Source organism: Euleptes europaea, chromosome 7 (genome assembly GCF_029931775.1).
Source record: "Euleptes europaea isolate rEulEur1 chromosome 7, rEulEur1.hap1, whole genome shotgun sequence".
In the NCBI taxonomy this organism is placed as follows: domain Eukaryota; kingdom Metazoa; phylum Chordata; class Lepidosauria; order Squamata; family Sphaerodactylidae; genus Euleptes; species Euleptes europaea.
Genome location: NC_079318.1, coordinates 78198319 through 78222762, shown reverse-complemented (window position 1 = coordinate 78222762; position 24444 = coordinate 78198319). Strand labels below are relative to the sequence as shown.

Here is a 24444-nt window from a genome sequence, read left to right as displayed (position 1 = left end):
CTTCGGGAGGTGGTACCGTAAGTGCTCTTTCCCTGGAGGTTTTTAAGCAGAGGCTAGATGGCCATCTGTCAGCAATGCTGATTCTATGACTTTAGGCAGATCATGAGAGGGAGGGCACCTTGGCCATCTTCTGGGCATGGAGTATGGGTCACTGGGGGTATGTGGGGGAGGTAGTTGTGAATTTCCTCCATTGTGCTGGGGTTGGACTAGATGACCCTGGTGGTCCCTTCCAACTCTATGATTCTATGAACCAGCTGTATGTTTTCCAGTATGCCAAACCATTATGTAAATGGAATATTCATATTTCCAATCTGCTTCAGGATGTCCACATTTTAATAGATTCCCTCCAGATCTTTGGGTTCAGTGCCTCTCTGAATGCAAGTGTGCACATTGCAGCTCAGGGTACCTACATTAGGAAAACATTTCTCCCAGGAGTTCCAGTTACACACAGCAAGAGGCATGAAGCAAAAACTAAGCTGGCAGAAGCCTGTGCTCAGAAAACCTGGCACACTGCTGCCGTACTGGTGTCAGCTTTGGCCCTCTGGACAGTGTAGCTGCTGACTAAGATAATTAGTTCTCTGTTAGGGCTTCCCAGTGCACCACAAAGTACAGCATCAACAAACAGGCAGAACATTGAGCTTCTCAAATCTTCCATCCCAAGTTGAGAGGTGACAAGAGTCTGCAGGATTGTTTTCTCTAATGAAATAGCTGCAAATAAATTAAGGCTTTTTCTTTGCAAAACAAGAATGCTCCATTCCTCTTATCCATTTAGCTGCCCTTTTGGGTATCATGAATATACCAAGATAGACTGACCATTGGTCCACCCGGCCAGTGTTGTCAACTCTGACACTCAACTGCTTCCCAAGCTCTAGGACAGAGGAAGCTCTTTCCCAGGACTCGCCACCTAAGATGTTGGGAGTTGAATTTGGGACTTTCTAGGTACCACAGAGCTGCAGTGAAACATTAAGAGAAGCCATGGTTACCACTACAACAGCACAACCAATTATGGGGGTGGGAATGGGGAGGCCTCTTCCTTGCCGGAGGTCTTCAAGCAGAGGCTGGAAAGGCAGATATAGTGGATGCTCTAGCTTTGTGTTCTCTGAATGAAGCAGTGGGTTGGACTAGATGACCCACAAAGACCCCTTCCAAATCTACGACCCCTCTCCAAATGTGCTTGGTCCTTTGAGAGATGGGACAAGCAGAACTGTGTGTCACATGCTGAGCACAGGCTTCTGCAGTGCAGCCAGAATAAAGGTATCATGAAGCTTGCCGCTTTATTTTAGACGGGTCGTGCCAATTTACATTGTGTTGTGGGTAAGACTAAATGAAAGAAAATAAGGAGGGAGGATTTCCTACTTGCTGTTTCTGGACCTTCCCTGGGCAGGAGGAAAAATGGCTTGGGAGGCACCAGGAAGGAGCAGGCCTGTTCCCATGCAAATGCCACGAACAGCCTTATATGCTTTAAGTTGCTGGACTTTGAAAGATCACATGCATCCTCCAGGGCCACAGCTGGCAGCCCTCCCTTCTCAGGACAAATAGGAAAGGAAGGAATTCCACCAGAAGAGCCACCTCCTCCTCTGACTCCCAACATGCCCAAAGGAGGGCATCGCTGTGCAGCACAGGTGATTTCCCTGGAGCTTCCAGGGCTGCTATGGGGCAATTACTGTACATGCCATCATGGGTGGAATGTGACATATGGGGGGAGCTGACTCCAGCTTGCTATCGCTATGCCATTTGGCCAGAGAAGGGGGAGGGAATTATTTGGATGCCACTTTGGAGAAATGCTAGACATGGATGAGCAACTGATTCACATGTGGATGTAAAAGGGGGTGGGGAAAAAGCAAGAATCCCCACAGACAGCTGAGGAGAGGGACAGCTAATAGGACTCTTTGCAGTAAAGGCTCTTTGCAGAAAGGTCTCCATGGTCAAATTATAGGCCTGCACAGAACAGCAGGATGCTTTCTTATGATAAAGCCATCTAGGTGTCCCAGGAAAGGAAACTGGCACTTTGCTTCCAGTTATGGCTAGCCATTTCTTTTGGAAGTTCTCAGGCAGCGCATAAAGGTGAAGAGATGATTTTGTCCAGCATCTGGTATATCAGAGGTATACTGCCTCTAAACATGGAGGTTCCACTTTATACCTCTGTTAGCCATAATAGCTTAATCTATCAATGTGTAATCCCCTCCTTTTAAAAAAAAATCCATCTAGGCTAATAAGAACACAAAAATAACATTAAAAATGCCTTCCTCACTCTGAAGCACAGGAGCAGCAACAGAGAGGGCTGCCGGAATCACCTGTCACTCGTGGAGTCTTGAAGTCAGAATTTTGAAGAACATTACTTGGGAAGATAATTGCTCCCAGCCTATGAGCCCTTCTCTGGGGCAGAACATACGAGCCTGGCTGCCATTGTAGCTGCATAGTTCCAGACTTCAACGCTGCAGTGTCTCCCCCCCACCCCCACACAGGGCAAACCCTAGGGGTGAAGGAGGGAGGACCTAAAAGGCAGCATTCAGGTTACTGGTGTCGAGCAGGGCTGGTGCTCCAGGAAAGGAAAAGAGGACTGGCACACAGGACTGGATGGCAGCAGCGTGAGGGGAAGCAGAAAAACCACTTAATTCAGCCACGGCCTGGCACAAGCTGATGGAAAATAAATCGCAGTATTAACAAAGATGTCACAGAGGGAACAACCACTGGGGGGAAGCAAAAGCTCTAAAAAAGAAGAGGAGTTGCAGCTGCATAGTGGATAATTCCTGATGGGTAGGCATGCTAGTCTGTAGGAGCAACATAAAACAGGAGTCCAGTGACTCCTTAAAGACTAACAAAATCTGTCATGCTTTCATGAGTCAGAGGTTGCTTCAGCTGCATCAAAGAGTTCATGCATCTGATAAAGTGAGCTCTGACTTACAAATGTTTATACTAGGAAAAATTTATTTTGCTGCCACACAATCAAGATCCGGTGCCCCCTTCCATACAACTCAGCTTCTCCACTCAGTCCCGGCTCTCCTTACTGCCTGGGAATCTCTGAATCTCACCTGGCCTCAATCTGCTGATGAGTTTGAGTAAGATACAGTTAAAAACTCTCAAAGAGGGAAAGGAGTCCCCCTGTGAATTAAAAGGAGGTTGAGGGGGGACATGATTGCTCTCTTTAAATATTTGAAAGGCTGACACTTAGAGGAGGCAGGGATCATGTTGGCAGCAGAGGATAGGACTCGCAATAATGGCTATAAATTACAGGTAGAAAGGTACCAGCTGGACATTAGGAAAAATTATTTACAGTAAGAGTAGTTCAGCTGTGGAATTGGCTGCCTAGGGAGGTGGTGAGCTCCTCCTCTCTGGCAGTCTTCACACAGCGGCTGAACGATGCTCTAAGATGATCCTGCATTGAGCAAGGGGTTGGCCTGTATGGCCTCTTCCAACTCTTTTGATCTGTTTTGCATCCAGTACCATCTAATCTAATCAAGTCTGAAACACTTCTTGGTCTCCATCTCAAGGACATGAACTATAGACTTTGGCCTCTTCCATTATGCCCTGAAAACATTTTCTCTCCTCTTCCCCCCACCACACTTTTTGTACTGAACATCCACTCCAATGAAGAGTTCTCTAACTATGTATCTGAAGAAGTGTGCTGTGGCTCACAAAAGCTCATACCCTGCCAGAAAATATTTTTGTTAGTCTTTAAGGTGCTACTGGACTCTTGCTCTTTTCTGCTATGCTTCGCTGGTTAGTCTGTATAAAAAGGCATTAAATTACTACTGTTTTGGAATGTCTATTATTTGAGCTTCCCATAGACATGACACAATGCCTTTTGATTCCCACTGTTAACAGTTTTCTCCCCTCCATATCCATATCTGTTCTGCCACATAAGGGGCAATACTTCATAGATCTGATAGCATAGGTTCTAGTTCACAATAAATCTGTTCTGTCTTTAAGGTGTCCTAAGACTCCCTTTCTGGTTTGCTGTAACAGGCTAATGTGACGGCCCCTCTGGAAGCGTCGTTGTGTACATGACCATAAATGTGCTGCTCCTCCACATGGAGGTTTAACCGAAACTAAAAGCTATGGCATGCTTTTAATTTAATTCCATCCCTGGAATCCCATGTTTTGCCATTACATTGTACAATGAGCTGCTGATAAAAGGATCATTAATTCACTGCTTACAATTGCTGTCCCGCTGCATCCAAGTTAGCTGTAGAAACAGGAGCCTTCACCCGTTTCCTTTCAAGACACCGTCACCTTGAAGATGCTCAACTCAACAAGGCGCTGGATGCACAATAGCGAGAGTGATTTAAGTAGGACACAAAGTGGAGGGTGTGGAGCCAAGAGAGAGTAGGGAAACCAATAGGGAAAACAACCCTATCAACCTCCTTCCTTGGCATGAAAATAGCCACACCAGCCCAGGCCCAACCACAGCCATACAAATGGTTTCCAGGGAGTTACATTCCTGTAAGGCTTTAAAAGGGAGAGGACATGTTCATGGAGGATAGGGCTATCCATGGCTACTAATCAAAATGGATACTAGTCATGGTGCATGCTTGTTCTCTCCAGGATCAGAGGAGCATGCCGAATATATTAGGTGCTGTGGAACATAGGCAGGATAATGCTGCTGCGGTTGTCTTGTTTGTGGGCTTCCTAGAGGCACCTGGTTGGCTACTGTGTGAACAGACTGCTGGACTTGATGGGCCTTGGTCTGATCCAGCATAGATGTTCTTAGTTTCTTATGTGAACAGCATGCTTATTTCCAGAGGATGCTAAGTGGACAAAAGACAGTTATACTTCTCTCTCTCTCTCTCTCTTGCAGCCTATTCCCAAGTTTAGGGGGTGGATATGCCAACTGTGTCAGCACAACAACAATGGCAACAGTGTGATGCGGAGCCAGCCTACACAAAAACAAAAATACAAATAGCGCATGCATGAGACACAATTCAGCAGGGCTCTTGTGCAAACCTACAGACACAGATGAGCTGAACCAAGAGACACTCGTCTGTGCAGGACGACTGATTGTGTCCCAAGGATAATATGCATTCTCCTACTCTGTTGCCACCGATGGCATCTAAAACCCACTGCCTCACCTTGCCTGTAATAGGGCCGCCTCTGGAAAGATGGCATACTTTCTTGAAGCAAACAATGGTTTAAAGGCAGGGGTGTCAAACTGAATTGTTACGAGGGCCGGATATGACATAAATGTCACTTGGTCGGGTCGGGCTAAGCTTCGCCAGACCAGATCGAGGGGGGGGGGGTTTGCCTCGGCTGGCTCACACCCTGGATAAGAGCTCTCAAGGGGCTGGATCCGGCCCGTGGGCCTTATGTTTGACACCCCTGGTTTAAAGGTGCTGTAAGTTTTAGAGTTATGCTGAACAATACCTTTATGCATCATAATATTCAGAGTGCAAAAGTTGGCCTAGGCCCTTATGCACCCTAGGGTTTGAGCCAGGAGGGGTGACTCTTGATGGAACTCAGGCAAACTGGAAGTCTAAGTAAAACAACAGATCACTAAAAAATAAAACTTTTCCAGAGCTAGCAAATTCTTTGGGCTGATGAAACTTTGAAGGCCGATGAAACGGCAAAGAGCCCAACTCCAGCCCAGCGCTGAGTTCAAAGCTGGATTCACCCTCCTGTTCCTCGCAACAGAGCAAGCTTTAATGAGTTATTTATTCTGCACCACCAACACTTGGAAGCATTAAGACAAGCATCGAGTGGGGCTGTCCAAATGGGAATTTCAACTGGAGGACGGTCAGCTAGAGAAAGATGTACCTGCTAAACAACTAGGCCCTTGCAACCTGTGTGCAGATGTACATAGAAACAGGAGCAGGTGCCAGGGTGGGGTGTGGTTTGCTGCAGTGCAGCTTCATTTCCCAACACCCTCACGCCTGTACTCCCACACAAATTTGGCTCTGGTTCCAAAGCTGATTTGTTGCCCTTTCCCTCCTCTGTGCAGTCAGGTTTTTTGTGACTGGCATAAGGGGCAGCTGATCAGAATTGTCCAAATCCAGCCCTTGAAGGAAAACAGGATTTCCTACCCCACCTTCAATCCTGAGCAGAAAGCTCTACATACTTTACTAATGTGGTAAATATGCTTCCATAGCAGGTTCCCCTCTGCAATTTAGTGGCTTTGATTGTACAACTTTGTTCTGCATGCACTTCTCTTTGTCTGCTGCATAGGCAACCCTCTGCTGTGAAGCACATTCCTATTGCACTAGGCACTTTGGGGTTCCTTGGGAAACACTGATCTTGTGCAAGTGCCTAGCACCAGAGGAAGTATGCTCTGCAGCATGCCTCTACAACAGATGAACAGAACTAAAGTATAGGATCCCAGCCAAAACATCTAGATCAGGGGTGGGGAACCCTTTTTCTGCCAAGGGCCATTTGGATATTTATAACATCATTTCCGGGCCATACAAAATTATCAACTTAAAAATTAGCCTGCTATATTTGGACATTTAGCCAAGAGCCACGACTGGAGACAGCTCCGAGTGTCTGCCACGTAGAGCAACTCGCTTTTGAGCTCTGCCGTCCCCAGCTGAGCCCGAGAGATTCAGGCAGGGCAGCAAACACAAACTCACATCCACCTTGAATAGAGGCTATTCCTGTCCGCGGGAGGGGGAGGATCGCCAGTCTTAGATCCTTCTGAGCTAGAGATCTGCCAGGACCCATGAAGAGCCACACCAAATGATTTCACGGGCCTTATACGGCCCCCGGGCCTGACGTTCCCCACCCCTGATCTAGATGCAGTCATAGTCACAAGGAATAGGATGGTTAAGTCTCTGTTCTGAAAAATTGGGGTGGGGGAGCTTAAAACCCCAAGTTGACATTTAAAATGGAGCCATTTACATACAGAATTTTAACCCTTATTTCAGTTGAGAAGGAGTTCAGTGCAAATTGAAAGCCTGCAAAGTGCCGGCGTGGCGTAGTGGTTAGATTTCAGACTAGGATCTGGGAGACCCAAGTTCAAATCCCCATTCTGCTACAGAAACTCACTGCATAACCTTGGGCCAGTCACTTTCTATAATCCTAACTCACCTCACAGGGGTGTTGCTGTAAGGATACAAGGCGGGGGGAGATGTCATAAGTTGCTTTGGGTCCCCATTGAGGAAAGAAGTGGGACATAAATAAACAAAACAAAAATTTCAAACCACTAATGAATGGAAGCCCTGACCTGGATGGCCCAGGCTAGCCTGATCTCGTCAGAACTCAGAAGCTAAGCAGGGTTGGCCCTGGTTAGTATTTGGATGGGAGACCACCAAGGAATACCAGGGTTGCTGTGCAGAGGAAGGCACTGACAAACCACCTCTGTTAGTCTCTTGCCATGAAAACCCCAAAAGGGGTCGCCATAAGTCAGCTGCAACTTGATGGCACTTCACACACACACAATGAATGGAAGCCCTGACCTAGATAGCCCTGACCTGGATGAGAGGCCACCAAAGAAGTCCAGGGTCACTATGCAGAGGCAGGCAATTGCAAACCAGCTCTGAATGTCTCTTTCCCTGAAAACCCTACAGGGTCACCATAAGTCCACTGCAAATTGAAAGAAAAAAGAAGAGTCCAATCAGCGCTTCCCTCTCACCACTTTTACATCCCTTTTCTGAGGGCCTAAAAGAGCCAACTTCACTTTTGATAGACAGGGGAATTTTCTGGGCAGTACAGAGACCAACCAGCACCACAACTGAAGAGGCGTCCTTATTCCAAGGGGTCTTGCTAGACTGTAATAGGTGGCAGGGAAGATTGGTGCTTGTTTGTTCTGGGCAGCTGCAACCGTACACACCAGTGATGGATCAACTTTCTGTGCTCACTAGGGCTGGAATTCTGCCCATATTTTTTGCAGCTGCAGGCAGAAGACTCTCCTCAGTCAGACCCAGTGCCATGTCCATTTTGTCACTGAGTAAACAGCCCATGAGCTGCTGGGAGGGAGCCTGGAAAACGTCTACACAGCACCTTCAGCCCTATGCGCTCCATCTTCTGTTCTGCTCTCAGTGAGAAGAGAATGGAGGAACAATGGAGCTCTATAAGGAACAGCAGATCTCCTGATTCTGCCACTGGCAGCCATGTGAATGCTGCTGGATTACTTGGGCAGGGGAGAAAGCACATTGGGGAACTGTGCTGAACACTCAAGAGTCTACTACGGAAGCAGCTCTCTTTCCCATTCGCCTTTGCCTGGGTGAACGTACCCTGCTCATGTCAAGGTCCAAATCAGATCACAACTTCCAACGCCCACTTTGGGACAAGCAAGGCAATGATACTTTCTAGCCTGGCACAGAGAAGGGCATTATTTCCACCTTTGTCCTCGCTGGGTTCAGAGAAGCTGCCTGATCCCTTCAGCTGCTTTTGCCTCTGGCTTCTCCTGAACTCAAAGACACCTCCAGAAGCAAGTCTAAATAAGGCACCTAAATCCCAGTAGAGTTTAGACAACCAATCTCATTTCAATATGAGATTAGAGCCCCCAAAGGCCCTTGTGACAGGAATAAGGGTCATGAATTGCAGTCCTGCTAGGACACCCATATCATGCAGCAATCTCTCCCACACACCCCCATCTCCAAACACGCACACTGGGCTCGGGCTACCCAGTCAGGGACAGTAGCTGGTTCGCCAGAAGGGTGAAGGCAAGCTTTGCCAGGGCACAGAGGCCATCCTTACCTGTGATGTAATGCCACTGGATCACCTGCCCCACGCAACTGCTGCCTACTGTCCCCCAGGACATAGCTGCTTTCCCCTTAGGACACTGCACATGCCCCAGACAGGGGTGGCATCATAAGGAAAGGCAGTCTCTGGGACTGGAGAGTGAAGGAAGGGAAGACGAAGCACCTTATCACAACCTCCACATAGAGGGACATAAAAGGGCTTTAGAGTTTTTGCCCTTTCCTACCAGCAACCAGGAGGGCTAGATGGCTCGTTTCTGCAGGAGAGTAAAACTAAAGGGAAAGGCCTGTGGGCCACACAAGTATGCTTCAGAGAGGAGACTTCTCACTCTACCCCAGCATGACTGGAGCTATGTGAGAAGGATTCCAGGAATTGCTAGAGGCCTGGAATCTTCACAGATGATGGACAAAACCAAGCCTACCCGAGAAACATCAACTGCCAGGACGACGCTGTGACAGCAATATGACCCCGTCTCCTCTACGCTCACTTTGTGGAGCCACAGGAAGCTTCCAAACAGACTGCCACATTTAGGCTGCATCTATTGCTTAGAAGTGAACAGTGGCTATACGCAGAGGTGAAAGAAGCCTCAGGCTGCATAAGCTTCTGAGAACGGTGATGCTTCCAAAGTACACAATTCAAAATACTTGGCTCCGCAGTGGCTCTTGAAAAAATCTCAGTTTGTTTCCCTCAGCTCTTCAGTCCTGTGTAAACCATTCCCTTCTCTTTCATACACTCCACCCCCTGGATAATCTCTATTTCACCCCTATTCAAGCACAGGATTTGTTGGAAAAAGCTGCAGGACCACCTCCACCCTGGCCACACATTTGCCCAATTATATATAGGAAAGTGACCACAGGTGCCCTGTATGTGCACAACGCCCCAGCTCAGCTCCCTGCTGAATCACATCCGCTTGCCCAGCCCTGCCGCCTGCCAATTCAGCACATTTGGGCACTCACTCAATGCCCTGAGCTTCCTAGCTAGCAGGTTCTAGGCCTTTCGCCCATTTGCTATAGCCCCAGACAGAGGCAGGGCTTTGCTTTCTAGCCTACCGTCCCATTGTTTGCCTAGTTCTGCTTATTCAAGTCCCAGGACAGAAGAATTCACAGGCAGCAGCAATCTGTTGCAGAGAACAATTTCTGTGTGAAGAGTAAATGTATTTTAACAAGGGAAACCAACTAGAAACCAACTGCCTGCCAGCCCCTACTTCACAGGACTTAAATTTTACCTTATAGTTCTGCCAATCATATGGGTGGTGGGGGTGGAGAGGCCATGATCAGTGGGTCTAGGAGAGGAGGCTAGCACCTTTCCCAACTATTTCTCTTGCCAATCTCCTGGGTTTGGCATCTGAAGACACTAGCTGCTCAGAAAGCCAACTTCTATGGAGAGCACAACTCTCAGAATCCAGCACTGCGCACGCACACACACACACACACACACTAATAATCCCTCACACCTGCTATTCTCCCACCCCACCAGAGGGCTTAAAAAAACTATACTAGGTGTATCACTATAGCATTGTAGTGATGTACCCACTACTGACTTTTAAAAAACAGCAAACAGCCCACAAGCAGCGGGGGTGGGATGACAGGCATGAGGGAATGGGGACGGAAAATGGAGCAGGGTGTGGGCGGGGAAGTGTGGAAATATGCACGCTCCTGTCTACACTGCAAGATACCCCAGTACGATCCCAATGTTTCGGGAAACATCGGAACAAAAACGTTCTAGAAACATCAGAGCAAAAGAGGAGACACCACAGAAGGGTGATTGGAAGGGGGGAGAACTTCTTGTGGACGCAATGAAAACCCCCAAAGCAGCCTATGAAAGACAGAAAATACACGGTATTACAGTTTCTGTTTTGTAAATATGCATCACTTAAAGCCTCGCACATGCTTCAGATTCCTGCACCTTCTGCGGTGTGTGGTCTACATTTGAAAATATACACAAATCAAGAAACAAGCTGACAGGTGAAAGAACAGAGAAGCTTGATTCAGTCTGGACAATTCTTCAGCCTTCTGAAGTCTTAATGAGAGAGCCGTGATTCAGAATTAAGGGATATCTTTCAGAAAGTGATTCCGATTAGAGAAAGAAACTCAGTGGTAGCACTCTGAAAGCCATACTGTTTGTTGTTTGTGATGCTGGGGTTGCAGCTACACAATTATGTTATGACATTTGTATAATGACGGTGCACTATTTAAAGAGCCCAGAGCAGTTAACTCGATATGCAGATTTACTAAAAAGCCCTTAATACTGTAATCTCTTAGGCTTTTTTGGAGGCAGACAAGTTTTTTAAAACAATAGTTTAAAAAGAATTCCTGGGTTATGGTGCATGCATTAACCCAGAAGTCCCAAGCTCAGAACGTTTGAATAAAAAAAGCTCCCCTTGAAGAAGCATATGTGAAGCGTGATGGGGCAATTTAACTATTAAACAATTTTCCCTTGCGCCAATTGCTGCTTTTTGTCTCCATTTTGGTTTGGTGCAGCCCTCTTTCTTTTTGCATGCATTAACCCCAAACTGCCTCTGGTAAACCAGTGTTTTAAGATTTTTATACTGTTCCTGGTTAATATTGCCTGTATAGGGGGAAGTATCGCATTTTGTACTCCATTTCTTAACCAATATGCTTGCTCTCTCTCTCTCTCTCTCGCTAGCACTGAGTAAATTGGAAGCTATTGTCTGAATTAAATTTAAAATGTCACAGAATTATCAAGTGTTAAAATCATTATATACAATGTAGCTATGTCCTTAAAGTTGAAAAGTTTAAATCTTTAGAAAATAAGTTATTGCATGTGTTTTAGATTTTCCCCAAATTCCCACTGTTCCTTTTGTGGTTTCATTCTTTTCTGTCTGACCAGATGCACAGAGTTTCCACCAAAGGGGGAGAATCGACTGGGTGGGATTTACCTTGCGGAGTGCCACAGGGTTCTATTCTCTCACACTTGCTCTTTAGTATACATAAATCTGTTGAGATTGTCTGGAGCATGGGGTTCGGTGTCATCAATATGCAGGTAACACCCAACCTTGTCTTTCATTATCCAAGTCTCCAGATACGTCCGTCTTGTTTCTGAACTGGTGCTTTGAAGCTGTGGTCAGGTGACTAAAGCAGAACAAGCTGAAGCTGAATCCAGACTACACAGAGGTCATGCTGGTTGGGAAGGCTGATATTCTAGAGCAACTAAATCCATCTATCCTAAATGGGGTGAAGTTGGCTTTTTCAGAGCAGGTTAAGAGCTTGGGGGGGATGCTCATGGCCCTTGCCTTGCTCTTTGAAAAGCAGGTGGGCATGGAGGCCAGGAACACCTTCTATGAGCTGCATCTAGTTCACGAACTCTCTCGTTACCTAGATGCAGCCGATCTAGCCATGCTGATCCATGCTTCCGTAGCCTTACAGCTGGATTACTGCAATGTGTTCTATGTGGGGCTGCCCTTGAACTCAACCTGGAAACCACAACTGGTGCGGAATGCCCAACTACTGTCAGGGGCTAGCCACTGGGAACATATGTTGCCCACTTGAAACATCAACACTGGCTGCCGATCTGTTTCCGAGTTCAATTCAAGATTACAACTTTTAAAGCCCTTCACAACCTGGGACCCACCCATTTGAAAGGACTGTCTCCTTCCATAGGTCCCTGCGCATACCAATGGCTATCCCACAATTTAGCATGCCCATCTGGCACTGACCAGATTGCAAGCCTTTTCCATCATGGCTCCTGTTCTGTGGAATGGGCTCCCTGACTTGGTGATCTTCAGGAGGCATTTAAAGTCTTGCTTGAATTGGCAGGCCAGCATGGTGTAGTGGTTAAGAGCAGTGGTTTGGAGCAGTGGGCTCTAATCTGGAGAACCAGGTTTGATTCCAAACTCCTCCACATGAGTGATGGAGACTAATCTGATGAACTGGATTTGTTTCCCCACTCCTACACACGAAGCCAACTGGGTGACCTTGGGCTAGTCACAGATCTCTTAGAGCTTTCTCAACCCCACCTACCTCACAGGGTGTCTGTTGTGCGGAGGGGAAGGTGATTGTAAGCCAGTTTGAGTCTCCCTTAAGTGGTAGAGAAAGTTGGCATATAAAAACCAACTCCTCTTCTTCTTCTTAAGCAGGGAGAGGGAGGCAGAAATTTGGGGTTTGCTATTTTATTTTGGTTTTAACTGGAAATGTTCTTTAACTATCATTGCAAGCTGCCTTAAACTATGAGGAAGGCAGCGTATAAATGTTTTAATAAATAAATAAACAAAATGCCTGGAAGGTTAACATCTCAACTGGAAGCTGCTTGTGAGACTCAAGAGGGCATCACAAGTAGTTTCTGATACTGAACAGTCCTATCTCTGCAGCACTTAAAAACAAAGTGCTGAGACAGAAGATAAAAGGAAACAAGCTCTTTAATAAAGGCAGACAGTGAGGGAAGGGGAGAAAGAAACCATGTGCATGCAATGAAGCCGCAGAACATGCAATGCCAAAGTTATACCTTCAATGTAGGTACTGTGAGTCTGCACAGGTGCAGAAAAAAGTTCTGGCCCCAAAATTCAGCATCCTGAGAAAATCAGTTTTCATTTTAAAAAATCTAACCCTCAGTGTTGCAAGAATGTACTTGGAAGTGCATGGGCTCACGTTGGAAGGATTAAAACCAAAAACACTTAAATGACTTAAAATCTCACCTAATCCCAATCTGCAAGAAAATGGGCCCAGATAGCAGGATTTTGCCAGCATCTAGAAGACCGTCTGGCTCTGGATTTGATAAGCCTCCAGGGACCTGGAATACCATTGCTGTGGGGTGGCCATTACAGCCTCATGCTGTTTGGATTTTTGGCACACACAGACTTTGTTACGAGAACATACTACGCTGAGCAAGAATGTGGTGGTATATAATAGAAGCAATGGGCTCAGACAATGCTGACCCTTGGATTTGTAGGTCAAGAGCAGTACTTTGAATTGTGCCCACAGGGCTCAAAGCAGACACCAGAAGTGTCAGAGTTGTGTAGCAGTTAGTATTTTGGACTAGGACTGGGGAGACCCAGTTTGAACCCTTATTCTGCCATGGAAGCTCTCTGGGTGACCTGGGAGCAGTCACTCACATTCAGCCTAATCTACCTCACAAGACTGTTGTGAAGATAACATGGAGGTAGCAAGAACCCTGTATGGCACCTTGAGTTCTCTAGCAGCCTCTGTCTTGTGTGCTTTCCCCACAAAGAAGATGTCAACAGCTGCCGGATGGATAGATCACTCTTTAAAGCAAGGAGAGCAAGTAAACAACAATCCTTCATAGAGTTACCTCATTGATTTCAGTGGGCTTAAGACTGGAATGCCTCTGCAAAGGACTGTACTCGAAGATTCTCAGTATTGACAGCTAGCACCAACAGCCGATACAGACAATGTTTGCTCCTAGCCCAGGCCATGACTCCATCCTTACCAAGAATACTTTTATGTACATTGGAAAAATCTTGCATCTCTAGGCACCATTTTTATAGGCCTCTGTGGAGTTTTCACCAAAGCATGACTGTTATTGCACAGCCAAATTAAGGAAACAGAGTCTAGAAGGCAGAATGACCAAGAAACTCAGACCTAGCACATAGTAAGAGAAGATGGACAAAGCAATGCAAAATTCGGCCAGCAATTCTGATTTGGGGGTTCCCTGGACTTAAGCAAACTGTAAGGGAGCACCTTTTTCTATGATTTATGGAAATATGAAGTCACAAGTGTCCTAGCTGATGTTATCACAAGGCCAACCTTGAAATTCTCATAAACACAAGAAACAATTTATTTCTGGTACCTCTTCATAGCCTCAAAGCGTCAATTCCTCTTGAAGCATTTCCCTGAATCATTCATTACTTGCAACTCTAAAAAACCGAAAACCTCTCAATTATCATCATCTTTGAGAAGAAACACACAACCACAGGGCAAAGCAACACTCTGAATTCAGAACTACTTAGCACATGCCCAGTATTAACTAGAAGGGTTTAGTTCTGGAACACATGGAGCAGATGCATGTGTGTGTGTTAAGTGCAGTCAAGTCGCTTCCGACTCATGGCGACCCTACGAATCAATGTCCTCCAAAATCTTTGACAGCCTTGCTCATATCTTGCAAATTAAGTGCTGTGGCTTCCTTTATTGAGCCAATCCATCTCTTGTTGGGTCTTCCTCTTTTCCTGCTGCCCTCAACTTTTCCTATCATGATTGTCTTCTCCAGTGTCTCTTGTCTTCTCATAATGTGATCATTATGCATACACACTATCTTTTCTACATCAAGTAATCACAATAAGAAACCGAGGACTGGAGATAGGGACTTTCAGGGCAGGCTATAAAGAGTTTCAGAGGCAGCTGTGAACACCCAGGCTCATGGCTCTGAGCAAGTGAAGTTCCCAACCTCTATTGTGCCTAAATTAGCAGTTATGTGCCCTCAACAAATGCAACCTCTGCACCACCACCACCCTTCTCACTGTACTCCATCTGGAGCTTTAATAGCACTGCCTCACTCTAACAGCCTCACTGTCTATACAGTCGTTGGAAGAAGCATATGGTTGGAAAACATTCTGTTATGCCTCCATAGTAAACCCTGCTGTCGCATTACTGTGCTGATCCAGTCACAAGTTCATGTGGTGCTGGTAGCATCAGGCATATCCAGACATCCTTGGCTCAAGGGCAGGAAGGCAAAGTTGGAAAAAATTCAACAACAAAACAATAAAACAGTGAGTGAGAGGGAGACCTGCTTCCCAGTTTGAGTATCGTTGCTCTGAGATATGGTCCAGGCAGGAAACAGGTAGAGCAGAGGGGGATTTCTTGTATCCACCCCTCCACTCACTGCCCATCATTCACCAGTGTGTTTTTGCTCTGGCAGCTGCACGATGTAATCCGAGCCAGCTATTTCAAACTGCTGGATGTGTATGAGGGAAGAATAGTCAGGAGCAGAATAATATGGGGAGTGGGGTCTCAAAGAGAAACACTGGCATCTGCTTTATAAGCCAACGGCTCCTTCTGTCGATTTTCACGTTTTTGCGTGGCTGAAAATCATGCTTCCCCTTCCTGCCCCCAGTCTGCTGGACCTCATGAGGGTAATGAATGTAATAGGGGGACAATAAAATAACTGAAGGGAATGGATGTCCTGGCAAACCCATGGAGGCCATGGCCCAGACCATTTTCCCACTAGGCCCTCATGCACAACACTTTTAAGCTTATGTTTTATCAGAGATTTCTGTGAACTATACTTGGTCAACTTTCTGTCACAGCAAAGTTCTGACTGGTTCTGCTGAACTGCTCACAAGTAACACCACAGGACTATTACAATTGCCTAAGGATATTTCTGCAGAGACGGCAGAAGTCAACCGTGGGTGTGCGCACCAAGGACCTGGCTTCTGAAGGATGGTCATGAGCCAGATCTCACCCATTTCCCCCCACTATATAGCAAAAAGGAACCAGACAGAGTTGCTGGGGTGTGTGTGTGTGAATACAAAGACTAAAACATTATGCAATATATAAATAACTCTATACTTGTAATAAAAGTAACCATGGAGAGGAAGAATTAAACTCAGACCATGCAGCTATCCACTGGGTCACTGTAGAACTCCAAGGAAAGCAATTGACATGGAGTGTTCCCAACATAAATGCATGCACGCACAAGCACGTGCACATACACACACACACAGAATCCTCTTCAAAGAGCAGTTTTGATCTTTTGTGTAAAACCTAAAAAGACTTACCTTCTATCCCAAGCCTCTCTGAAGAGAGTCCTCACACAACTCCACAGTGATTTTTGTTGCAGAACTGCTGGATTGTGGTACCTAGACACAGACTTTCCCTTCACCAATGGAGGCTGCTGCTCCTTCTACCCGTCAAGCAATGAGCCCTATTTAAATCCACCCCAAACCCACAGCTCTGTCATGCAGTAAATATTGAACATGCAAACATTACAAGTTGTAGGTGGGCCCCACGTTGAACTATAGTGGCAGGTCCTAATTACATCAAGTGGAATTAAACAAGGCCAGTTCTGCTACTTCTGATTTTATCCTGACCAAATTGCAAGCATGGCTGCCAAAACTTCATTAGCAACTTTTTAACCAAGCTCCTAGCCCTTTGCCTTATCACTCACAGCAATCAAGGCTATCAGCGAGTGAATCCACCCAGGTGATAATCCCAGGCAGTACACCAACAAAGGCAACAGATCAAGAAAGACATGGACTCTCTAGGAGAGAAGTGAGCTGTGGCAATTCTGCCACAGGATGGGATGATGTGTAGCATTCACATCTTTATTTATTACTTAATTTCATTTATAGCCTGGCTTTCACCCCAGTGGGGGCCCAGAGCATGCTTATGTCATTCTCCTCTCCTCCATTTTATCACCACAGTAAGCCTGTGAGGTAGATTAGGCTGAGAGGGTGTGACGGGCCCAAGAATCCCCCAGCAAGTTTCCAAGGCAAAGCAGGGATTCAAACCTGGGTCTCCCAGATCCTAATCCAAAACTCTAACCACTACTCTAACCAAAACTCTAACCACTTCTGAAGAAGTGAGCTGCGGCTCACGCAAGCTCATACCCTGCCAGAAAATATTTTTGTTAGTCTTTAAGGTGCTACTGGACTCTTGCTCTTTTCTACTACTGCAGACAGACTAACACGGCTACCCACTGTGAATTCACTACACTAAAGAACTGCACAAGTGGAGACTGATATCAGCCTTCCACCAAAGCCACGACAGGCTTCACGGATTCACTCACACTTGGCCCCACAACCACAACAGCACTGTCAGATGCTGCCGTTTCTTGGAGCAAAAGGGCTACTTGAAACAGAAACAGTGGCCACCATAGTCCGCCCTCCCAAATGGGATGCTTCTCACAGGGGCACGATGGAGCAGGAGAGGGGCAAGGAAAGAAAGAAGTCCGACAGGCAGGACAGTTGGGGCAGCCAAAATAGAGCAGAAATGGGCGATGGATTTGGGTGCTGGCCCAAAACATTTCACAAGGAAAATGCCACTCACAGCAGCCAGGCTTCAGGCTTCCGCTTCTCTGCCCATTCTGGGGTCCCAGCACCACCTGCCAAAACAGGAAGCTGATCTGCAAAGCCCAGTGGAACCAAGAACAACCGCAGCGCAGATGGACTTAGCAAAGCGAGCATGAGAGTGGCCTCTCCTCCGCCGCAGCACTGGTCAAGCTCAGCAAAATGGTGGCCATTGACTGAGAAATGGTGGGTACTAGCTAAAGGGGCGGAGCAGTGACCTGGCCAGGTGCAGCACTGTGGGCTGCTATGGTGATGTGATGCATGACAAATGAGTCCAGCCCGTCAACCCCATTACCAATTACCGGACTAGGTGGAATGGCATCCGGAGGCATCACACGATGAACACTGAGCCAGCGTGGTGCAGTGGTTTAGAGTGGAGGACTGTAATCTGGAGAACCGGTTTCGATTCCCCACTCCTCCACATAAAGCCTGCTGCGTGTCCCAGTCAGTTCTCTCAGAACTCTCAGCCCCACCTACCTCACAAGGTGTCAGTTGTGGGGGGGGGGAGGCAGCAATCGTAAGCTGCTTTGAGACTCCTTAAAGGTAGAGAAAAAGCAGGGTATAAAAACCAACTCTTCTTCTTTTAAGGCAGCTCAGAAAGAGGTGAGGGGGCAGTGGAACTCCTTGCTTGGTTTCCCTGCTGGGGCCTTTAAAATCTTGCAATTTTTAGACCTCTTGCTTTGCCTGTTTTCCCATGTGCATGCCATATGCACGCCTGCTGAACTTCCAAGATGTCAACTGTCAGATGTAAGGTTCCCAGATATAAAGGGCTATGGTTTAGTCAGAAGAGCTTCTGTGCGACATGCAGAAGATCCAAGGTTCAATCCCCAGCATATCCAATTAAAAGGACCAAGCAGTAGGTGATGTGAAAGATCTCAGCCTGAGACCCTGGAGAGCCACTGCCAGTCTGAGTAGACAATACTGACAGTCCCAGGTTCAGTCCCTAACATCAGGCAGGCTGTGGCTCAGCGATAGAGCATCTGTTGGCATGCAGAAAGTCCCATTTTCAATCCCTGGCATCTCCAGCTAAAAGGAGGTGATGTGAAAGACTGCAGCCTGAGACCCTGGAGAGCTGCTGCCAGTCTAATATTGACCTTGATGGACCAGTGGGCTGATTCTGCAGAAGGCAGCTTCATGTGTATGTTCAATAAATGGCCCTTGGGTAAAATCAGCACCACCATCTCTTCTGAGCCTCTGCCTTTTCTCTAGCCACTGCAATCGCCCATCTCAAGTGATGCTGCATATACTGTAAGAAAATATGATGATCTGGCCTAAAGCAGGACAGCAGCACTGAGTGGCTGGCCCACACCACATTCTACATACATGTTAACTGAGAAATGCCCTTGGGAGCCACTGAAATGGTTTGCAATTGCAGGACAGACAAGCAGACAGCATTCCAGAAATTTAGTGACAATTTTTCCTTGCGACAAATGAAGACAAGTACCCACTCATATCCAGATATGCTGAATGGTTTCAAAGATTAAAAAAAAGGTAGGGGAAAAGATACCAGGATTTGACAAGGATCAGCAGAAGCAACTGCCTGGAGAAGTTGTGGAAGGTCATATAGGCATTAGCATTTGCTTAGGTCTAAACTGGAAAAGTCCAAGGGAGCTGGCAGTTGACAAATCTGAAAATTTCACTCAGACCTGTGCAAGGAGAGTACAAGGAGAGTGCTCCAAAAAAAGCCCCAAGGCTTTTAGTCCCAGAGTGCAAAATATTTTTTTTCCAGGCTGTGTCTGGAGTTGCCTCCTCAGACTCTCTCCGCCTGACTCTGAACCTCATTCCCTCTGCTTATTCTCCTCCACGACAGGAATCTTTCTTCCTTTCGCCACTCCCTGAGTTAGCCTGACTTGCATGTTCAGAAAACGCTGTTCTATAATAAGCAGTCAACCACCACCCCAAAAGCACACCCTCTTCCACCCTTTACCCCCTTTCCGTCAGTGACTTGTTTGAAGGCTACACTGGCTTCAGAGCAATCAGGCAACACAAAACAGACTTTATTCTCATGCTTGCTGAGAGAGGAGGACACCCTGCATGTGACCCCTCCAAGCACAGGCCCACAACCCATGTGGTCCTGCCTGGAGCCTCTACAGACAGGCAGGCAGTTCCAGCAAGGCTCATTTAGGGGGAAAATACCTCTCAGTACAAGTGCGAATTATTCTCTACAACAGCCTCATAAATATTAATGTCAGTCAAGTTCAAGGGTGATCAAGACTGCATTTAAGGCAAGCCCTGCAGAACAGTCAGACAAAACTTCCAGGAAGGAGACAATCCCAGGAAGGAAAAGGGAGTGTCTGCCTATAAACCAAGGGACAGCAAGAAGTCCAAAACGGGACTCCAGGGGGCTTCATGAGTAAATGAGCCGTCACAGGTAGACGCTTCACAACACATCAGCTCGGCTTTTCTGCTGAGCCTTTACAATGGATTCTGTTAGACATCATCAAATGATGCATGTATACAAATTAGGGGCAGTTCACACAACTATGAATTTGTTAGGCACTTCAGGACATATGTTTACAAAGAGCATGAAGACATGTGTAGAGCATGACAGGTAGCAAGACAGTTAAAGCCAGGTTCAAGGTACCCTTAAAGTTGGGTTGTGGGGTACTTTGCAGAATAAATGAAGAAGTCCGTTTCATTACCTCAGCAAGTACCATTCAGCTAGGCTGTCAAACAGCGGATCAGACACAGGCTCAGCCAGAACTTTATGAGATATACCTGGGTCTCTCTTGTGACTTGGCAAAAAGATAAGTATGCACCAAAAAAGAAAGCCTTGTGCAAGTGGCTGTCACTCAGAGAGAATGCCGATAGCACAAGAAGACCTACAGCCGCAAGGGAAGAGAAGAGGGGAAAAAAAGAGAGCTCTGTTTGCTGTATTGGAGGCCCTGGGCCTTACCAAACAGGTTCTGACAGCTGCATCCTTCCAATGGTGAGCACAGCCACACCTTCTCTTGCTTTCTGCAGCAGCTGCAGAGCGTCCAAAGCAGGCATTCAGGAGCCATAAGGCAGGGAGTTTACCCACACACTTTTGTGGAATCCACAAGTAGCAGTCCCCTGTGCAAGAATCTTCACTTGCTGACAGAACAGTTGCTCATCACTCTGCCTATAATGGAAGTGCTGACACAGCCTACTGGCATCCAGACACTGCACTAGTCGACAGATTGCAAAGGCACAGCCCCCCCAAGGTGGCTCACTGAATGACATAGCTGTCCCTTCACACCCTCTCACACTATGCCAGGGATTCCTAAAGGGTCAATCAACTAAAGTGACAGGGAATGAAATTTCATGGAGTCATGAACATTAGTGGCAAACAGGTCCAGACCAGAACCTGGTCACCTTTTAATGTGACTAATACAAAGAATCACCAAGATGGAAAGAACCTCATATTCACTTAGCTCGCCCAATCTCCATTCCCAAGTATGGATGTCCCATACAGCACCCCAATAGGTTTTTTTTTTAAAAAGACACCAAGAGACATCCCTCCCCTACTAAGACATCTCATTCACAGCTGTACTGTTTTCAAATTTAGCAGTGCCTTGTTGAACACAATCTCCCTCCCTTCTCCATCCTAAATGTAAGCAACCTTCTCCATTACGTCATGGCAGGCGGTGGCCAGTCAGATACAGGCAGGCAATGTGGATTTGGACCATGAATCTAAAGGATTATGTTCAGAACCAGGCCACTATTCTGTGTGACCATAGCCGAAAAGAACCTACTATATCAACCTTTGTTTTTAGTTTAGAGGCCAGAACTGAGAGTTAGACTTATGAAAGATGTTCAACGACTTCTCCTTTCATCACCCTACCAACCTACTTAAGTAGAACATGTTTGTGTGGCTCAGTGGTAGAGCAACTGCTTGGCATGCAGAAGGTCCCAGGATCAATCCCTGGCATCTCCAGTTAAAGGGACTAAGCAGGTAGGTGATGGGAAAGACCCCTGCCTAAGACCCTGGAGAGCCGCTGCCGGTCTGAGTAGACAATACTGACTTGGATGGACCAAGGGTCTGATTCAGTAGAAGGCAACTTCATGTGCTCACTTTCCTGTACTTTTAGACTGTCCTGGCTTGACAATCATTGCAGAAGAAACAGAGAAGGCCATCCCTGATCCAGAAGAAAGACTAATCAACCTCTTTACCACTCAGCCTTCATGGTCACTCTCACCTACAGTGTGGCCAAGGGGGGGGGGATCCTACCATGAGCTAAAGGCCCTCTGCACGCACAACCACACATTGAATCAATGTCCACGCTTCTCCTTTCAAGACAGAGGCATATCCCATCGCGTTACACACAAACCGCCCCCAAAGATCCAGCAGTTTAGTAACAACTATACTCACCACCTTGCAGGAGTAACAGAAAGATGCCAAGGGTCCCACAAAACAAAAGGGTTTCCCAAGCACAGCCAGTTCAGCAGCCTCCCAACAAGCGCTGGTCTCTCCCTCCAAGTCCTTCCTGCTTTGAATCTACTTTAATCAGGTCTTCCGATCAGGACAGATGAGGTGGGGAGGAACAGCCAGGCCCATCCCTTCAGCTTCCCAGTGGGACTGCTGACCCCAGCGGGGGTGTGTGTGTGTGAGTAGAACAAAAATCCAGAGCCCCAGATTCACTAAGGTGCTATTGACACAGCCCAAATAATGCACTTTCAATCCACTTTCACTGCACCTGCCAGTTCACACAGTAAAATCCACCTTCAAAGTGGATTGAAAGTGCATTATTTGGGCTGTGTAAATAGCACCTAAATGTTGGCGAAGGCTTTCACAGTCAGAGTTCATTGGTTCTTGTAGGTTATCCGGGCTGTGTGACCGTGGCCTTGGTCTTTTCTTTCCTGACGTTTCGCCAGCCGCTGTGGCCGGCATCTTCAGAGGAGTCACACTGAAGGACAGTGTCTTGTAGAGACAGCGGCTGGCGAAACGTCAGGAAAGAAAAGACCAAGGCCACGGTCACACAGCCCGGATAACCTACAAGAACCAAAGCACCTAAATGTTTTGGGCTCGATCGGGATGGGCGAGGGGGGACCGCAGGGACTCTCTGTCTGAGGCCATGGGGTGGCACTCAGCAGTCCTGGGCCTCGGAGCTGTCAGGCCACCCCGGCCGGGTTGGAGACAGCTCCAAAGCCGCCGCTCCGGCCGGCTTCCGGAGAGGCGGCCCACCCTCGGTACCCGAGAAAGGCATGCGACGGCGCATCCAAGGCCGAGGCGCCCTCTCAGCATCCACCAGCCCGGCCCGGCGAGCCAAGCTCCGCTGCCTCGGCCCTCCTAGGCAGCCGGGGGTAGGAAAGCGCCGCTTCCGCCGGGCCGCTGACCCCCTCGCCCCGGCAGGGCCCCCCGAGGACGGGGCCTGAAGCTTGGGCCGAGCTGCGCAGCAGAAGCCTCACACCGATTCCCCCCCTCCGCAGCTCCAAAGACGCGCGTGCATCGACGCCCCCCCCCCGTCTCAAGGTGGGAACCGCTGCCGCCTCCCCCCCCTCCCCCACTGCAGTGGCGCTGAGGCGACAGAAGAACCGCGAGAGATGCCCAATAATTTTTTTCCCGGGGGGGGGGGACGATGATGATGATGACGACGGGGCGGATTTCCATTCCGTTCGTTGTACACCCCCCCCCCCCAACACTCACGGCGGTGCCGGCGCGGCAACGGCGGCTGGCTCCCTCCTCCGGCCTGCCTCTTCCTACCGGCGGCGGCGGAGACTCCTCCGGCTCTTCGGCCTCCGAGTCCGCACCAACCGAGCCGGCTCTGAGAGGAAGGGGGGGGGGAGAGGGCCCTCCGCGCATGCGCCGCCCCTCACCAGGCTTCCAGAGCAGGGACCTGTCGGGCCTCGGCCTTAGCCCCGCCTCTCTTCCCGCTGCCATAGCAACCGCAAAGGGCGGGAGAGAGAGCGGTCGACTGATCTGGCTGTCATGGCAACCGCGGCTTCTAAAGTCCCGCCCAGACGCTTTCCCTCCCCTTTTCTCGTCTGATTCCTGCTCTGGCCTCGAACTTGGATCGACTCGATCCATTGGGGCTACAGATCCCACCCTTGAAACCCTGGCACTCCTTCCTAAGGAGCGTCTGGAACCTTGGTCGAAGCGCCTTATGCTCATCTACAAACTTTGGACAAAAAAAGGATCAGTGGTAGTGTGCAGAGTGATCGTGAGCATGTGCAGAGTGCCTTCCTTTTTCCGAAGAGGATCTGTTGAAAAACAGCAGTTTTCTGTTGAAAAACAGCAGTGCACATGGGCAGAATATCCTCTGTGATCTTTTGTTTATTGTTTTCTAAAACAACAAAAGGGGGGTATAGAAAGTTGGAAAATAAAGCACTGAAAGCACATTTTCCCCCCAGAAGGATGGCCTTCTGGTCAGTTGGCAACCTTTCAAGGTTACAGAGTCAGAGGAAAACAATTACATAAGTGGTGAGTAGGATCTCAACAATGTTAGGAGTACTAAAGAGGGACCCATTGTGGACATCCCAAGACTACCAAGCCATAGGCTCAGAGGGATTTGGGGAGATGAAGTGCCAATTTAGCACCTGTCCCCAAAAGCAGGGAAATTGCAATCTGGGAAGTTCTATGCAAACTAGTCCCTTTTCTGACTTCATAAGAGCAGAACAAGTTGTGTACTGGTTGATTTGTCTGCAGCCAGAAGAAAACTAGCTGCTTCCTGGCATCCCGTATAGACTGGATGAAAGTTGGCAAAGGTATGGGACTGGGGGCTATGCAAATAAGACTTTTCAGAGGTCCATTATTTTTTATCCACTGTTTACAACATTTCTCTCTATTGCTGCTTTCCATTGTGTGCTATTTGACAACATAGGTAGGTGTACTTTTCCCTCATTTTAAAATATAAGCTTGTAAATATATATGTAAC

The 24444-nt window shown here is 47.6% G+C and overlaps 2 protein-coding genes and 1 pseudogene across 2 annotated transcripts in view; 1 reads left to right on the top strand and 2 right to left on the bottom strand.

The window, feature by feature from the left end:
• The window catches only part of EMILIN1 (elastin microfibril interfacer 1), a 138503-nt gene extending 123518 nt beyond the window's left edge, over positions 1-14985 (bottom strand). The window contains exon 1 of the mRNA XM_056852368.1: positions 14981-14985. The gene's annotated coding sequence lies outside the window, so the exon portion shown is untranslated. The remainder of the gene's footprint in view (positions 1-14980) is intronic.
• The window catches only part of MAPRE3 (microtubule associated protein RP/EB family member 3), a 39059-nt gene extending 15722 nt beyond the window's left edge, over positions 1-23337 (bottom strand). Inside the window, exon 1 of the mRNA XM_056852377.1 lies at positions 23217-23337. The gene's annotated coding sequence lies outside the window, so the exon portion shown is untranslated. The remainder of the gene's footprint in view (positions 1-23216) is intronic.
• Positions 11874-22945, top strand: LOC130480793 (uncharacterized; annotated as a pseudogene).
• Positions 23338-24444: the final 1107 nt, after the last annotated feature.